A 5,026-nucleotide genomic window follows, 5' to 3' on the forward strand; every position below is an offset into this window, starting at 1 on the left:
TTTTAAGCCATAAAGGCTTTTCTTCAAAGGTGAATTTCCTCCCCCGTCACCGTGAAGCCTGCCGGTTGAGACATGTAAATCTCTTCTTCAAGATCTCCGTGTAGGAGAGCTATCTTTACATCCATTTGCTCTAGCTCTAGGTCCTCTGTCGCCACGACCCCGAGTAGGAGTCGTAAAGGGTGGTCATCTTGACTATTGGGGAAAATATCTCGTCGTAGTTGACCCTGTGTTCCTATTTGAATCCCTTTGCAACGAGCCGAGCTTTGTACTTGGGTGTCTCAGAATCATATACATATTTGTATCAGAATACCCATTTGCAAGGTAACGGCTTTCTTCCTGTTGGTAGTTCGAGCAGCTCCCATGTTTGATTCTATCGAATCGAGTCCATTTGGGATTGCATGGATTGTAGCCATGTATCGGTGTCTAGTGTGGATATAGCTTCTTCATAAGTACTTGGTTCACCTGCATCTGTGTAGTTGACGTAGTCGGGGCCCAGTTGATAAAACTATGTAGGCCTTCTTACTCGTCCTGATCTCCTGAGTGTTGATTTTGTCGGTTCCAACCCTTCAATCGGCTCATCCCGTTGATCGGTATTACTTGAACCGTCTTCAGGAGTCCAGTTAGATGACTCAACCTTGTCGTAGGATTTCGGTGATGTCATGGCATCCTCCCCTTCTTCGGGATAAGTTGACATAGAGGTAGAAGACTTAGCCGACTCGGGTCTATTTTTCCCTTTGGTGTTGGGTGTGCCAATCGGATCGAATCTGTCGTTGTTGGCTGTAAAAGAATAGCGTGTGCGGAAGCGTATGCGAAACACAGAGTACACAATTCGGAGGAATAAGACAGTTCGAAAAAACACAGAAAACGCAGAGATGGAGAGGGAGAGACAGAGACAGAGACAGAGCAGACAACAGAAAACTCTAATTCAAAATAGTGACTCTCTGTGTACATACACCATGCTCAGTGAGCACCTTTTATACAAGCCCTAACAATCGGGCTGACACAAGTACTGACAATACTTGACGCTCATAAATGAGCCGCTACACTCACTCCCAAAATTATTCCTTTCGAGGAATATCTTTCTAACGGCCTCGCGGTGTTCGCACCGTTACAGCCTATTGTGCGCACGGTTTTATGCACCCAATTTACGCACTGGGTTACACACCCGATTACGCACTAAATGTTGAGCTTGTCTCTCAACACTCCCCCTCAAGCTCAACTTGAGGTTCCACTTGCTCCGCCAGATCTACGCTCTAGTTCCTTCTGGCTTGGCTTCACGCCTCGCTCGCGCTTCTCGACCCGTTCGATTCCGCGCGGTTCAACCCTTTCAGTCGGCGTGTTTGCTCGTTCGGCCCTTTTCAACTCCCTTGCTGTCGCGGTGTCGGCACGTCCTTCGCTGCCCTTTTCTCCGCATGGCCTTCAGTTGATTCGGCGTATCAAAATCAAACATTCCGATTGAATCGAACGCTTCTGATTCAATTCCGCTCTCATCCGAATTGGTTGTCTCCAATTCGTCTCCTGTCTTTAGGCCTTTCAAAACTTCCGACGACGTCTTCGTCTTGGCCTTATCTTCCCATGATTCGGCTGTCCTCGGCTCCTTCTTATGCTTACAGCCCTTGCTTCCGTCTTCGGCTTCTTCAGCCAGTTCGAAGTCAAATTCTCCATCCAACTCCGCATCTCGATCACTTCTGTCGTGATGCTTACCTCTGCTCCTTTCACGCTCTTGTCCCTGTTCTTCCTTTCTCCCCCTCAAGTTCGGCGTGTCGAGGTGACGCAACCCAAGCACACCCGAGAAACATCGTAACTTGTCGAGACCAAGAGGTTTTGTGAAGATGTCGGCAATCTGTCGATCAGTCGAAACATGCACCAATTTGACGTCTCTTGAAAGGACCCGCTCGCAGACAAAATGGTAATTCACCTCAATGTGCTTAGTCTGGGCGTGGAACACGGGGTTTTTCGCAAGGTGGATACTGCTGAGGTTGTCGCAATAGATCGTCGTCGGATCAGACACCTCTACTTGCAGATCCCGTAATAGCAGTTTCAGCCAAATGACTTCGCACGTAGCGACAGTTGCCCCTCGATATTCGGCCTCCGTGCTCGATAGTGCTACTATCGGCTACTTTTTGCTGCTCCACGCGATCGCCACACTTCCTAACGAGAAGGCATATGTGGATGTGGATTTACGATCACTGGCGTTTCCGGCCCAATCGGCATCCGTGTAGCTGACTAACTGTTCGGCTATGCCTGCTCGATATAGCAACACCATGTCTTTCGTGCCGCTGACATAACGCAATATCCATTGCACGCACAGAAAGTGTTCGACTATAGGCTGCGACATGAATTGACTGATTAGGCGGACTGGATAACTAAGATCTGGCCGAGTAATTGTCAGATAGATAAGGCTTCCGACAATCTGTCGAAATAGTATCAGGTCGTTTGCCTTCCCCGAATCTCGGCGAAGCTTTGCGTTTCTATCCAGAGGGGTTGAGATGGGCTTACAGTTTGCCATCCCAAACTTGAAGAGCATATTCAACGCATAATGACGCTGGTTGATCAATATGCCTTCAGGGGTACGGATCACTTCGATCCCAAGGAAGTAATGAAGGTCTCCGAGATCCTTCATTTCAAATGATGTCGCAGGCTAAGACTTCACATGGCGGATTTCGCCAAGGTCGGCACCGGCGATGACTAAATCATCAACGTACAAGAGCAAGCTGACCGGTTCATATTGACCTTGCCAAACAAATAGAGAAGAGTCTGATTTCGACAACGCAAACCCCATCCTACGCAACTATTGCGTAATCTTTGCGTTCCAAGCTCATGGGGCTTGCTTTAGTCCTATAAGGACTTCTTCAATCGGCAAATTGCCGAGGTGTTTTGTTCAGATAGAAATCCGGGGGGTTGTACCATGTACACCTTCTACTCAAGGTCACCTTGCAGGAACGCATTCTTTACATCCATCTAATGTAAGTGCCACCCCTTTGCCGCTGCTGCAGCTAGTAGGACTCGCATGGTAGTCATCTTCGCGACAAGTGCGAAGGTCTCGTCATAGTCCACGTCGTGCATCTGCGTGTAGCCTTTCACTACTAAACGGGCCTTGTCACGGTTGATAGAGCCATCGGTGTTGTATTTCACCTTATACACCCATCTGCATCCGATCGGCTTTACACCCTTCGGTTTGTCAACTAGGTCCCAGGTTTCATTCTCCGATAATGCACGCATCTCTTCCTCCATTGCGGCACGCCAGTTTGCGTCTTTTGCCACTTCTGTGTAGCTCTCCGGCTCACGCACTTCTACCACTCGTGTCATGTATGCATAATGGTGCACCATGTACTCATTATACCCGTATCTCTTTACGGGGTTCTTCTGGCGGGTAGATCGGTGTAAATCGTGATTACCCGATTTAACGACCTTGTCGGCCGATTTTGACCTCTTCTGTGGAGGTTTCTTTACGATTGGCTCGATGTCAGATTCGCTTCGAACTGACTCGGCGCTGCCGAAATCGTACTCCGGCATTTTCTTCTTGCCCTTCTCCTTGAGCGTAAACCGTTTCCTCGGTTCTTTACGCGAGGACATCACGGCTGAGTCTCCACTACTTGCCGTCTCATCATCTGGTTGGGTATCTTGGCCCAACCTTTCATTCGGCCCGCTAAGGCGAAATGAGATCGGACTCTCTCTTAGAGCTCCGACGTCCTCATCATGTGGAGGCATTTCAGCCTCGCTGATCTCTTCTTCAGAAATCGGAATGGAGTCTTGAGGTACTGGAGGTGAAGGCAAGTACTACAAAGCGGATTCGTCGAACACAACATCTCGACTTACGCGTACTTCCTTTGTTCGGGGGTTATAACATTTATACCCCTTTTGTTCGTCTGGATAGCCGATTAAGATGCACTCTTTGGCTTTGGCGTCCAGCTTCCTCCTCTTTTCCTTCGGCACATGCACATATGCAATGCTACCGAAGATCCTCAAGTGTGCCAAGTTCAGCTTCTTCCCGAAATACAGCTCATGTGGTGACACTCCTCCATTAGCAGAAGTCCAATTCTGTAGGTAGACAATCGTCTTCACGGCTTCAGCCCAATAGAATTTTGGCATATGCTTCTCTTCAAGCATTGACCTGGCCGCTTCTTCAATCGTCCGATTATTCCGCTCGGCCACGTCGTTCTGCTACGGTGTGTATCTACATGAGAATTCGCGTCAAATTCCCTCCTTCCGTAGGTAACATGTGAACTGGTCGGAGAAGTACTCCTTCCTGCCATCGGACCGTAGGCATTTGATCTTACGCCCTGTTTCCCTTTCCGCAAGGCTCTTCACCTTCAGGAAACATGCGAAGACTTCGCTCTTCTTCTCAATCATGCATGCCCATGTGTGCCGAGTGAAGTCCTCGATGAAGGTTACAAAGTAACGGGATCCATCGAGATTCACGTTCTGTGCCGAACCCCACACATCCGAATGGATCAAATCCAGCGAACTTTGACTATGATTACGCTCATTGGGGAATGGAAATCGTTGTTGTTTTCCCATCTGACAGGCTTCGCAGACTTGGGCATTACGGCCCCGAAATTTCGGCAATCCAAATACAATGTTCTCCGTCTGCATTTCACGAAGCCATGGGAAATTTACGTGGCCAAACCGCTTGTGCCACAGGTCAATATCCAATTCCACCTTTTGTCCTTTCGCGTACAACGCAGTTCTAGCTTGATTTGTGTCGAGGATAAACATCCTCCCTTCACGGCGCCCTTGCGCGATCACTTTGCCTTCCTCTTCTATGAAGCAGCCGAGGTGCGTGTGTTACCGGTCGGCAAAAGAGTCCAGAGTGGGAAACGGAGAGCTAATTAAGTAGTAGGAATGTGGTTGTAATTAAGCTATGAGTGTGGACGGATGGACCAGAAACGGTATGCCGTTCCGGATCCGGACCGATCCCGAACAGGTGCGGATGGCTCCGTTTTGTAATACAGACCGAAAACCTATTTAAAGGCCCGGATACAATGTAATAGTTAGCGGTTAATTAATGAAAGCTTAAGCGTTG

The sequence above is a fragment of the Azolla caroliniana genome, unplaced genomic scaffold, assembly GCF_043228905.1.
Source record: "Azolla caroliniana isolate FFs.n. ecotype wild unplaced genomic scaffold, voAzoCaro1.0.p SCAF_14, whole genome shotgun sequence".
NCBI lineage: Eukaryota > Viridiplantae > Streptophyta > Polypodiopsida > Salviniales > Salviniaceae > Azolla > Azolla caroliniana.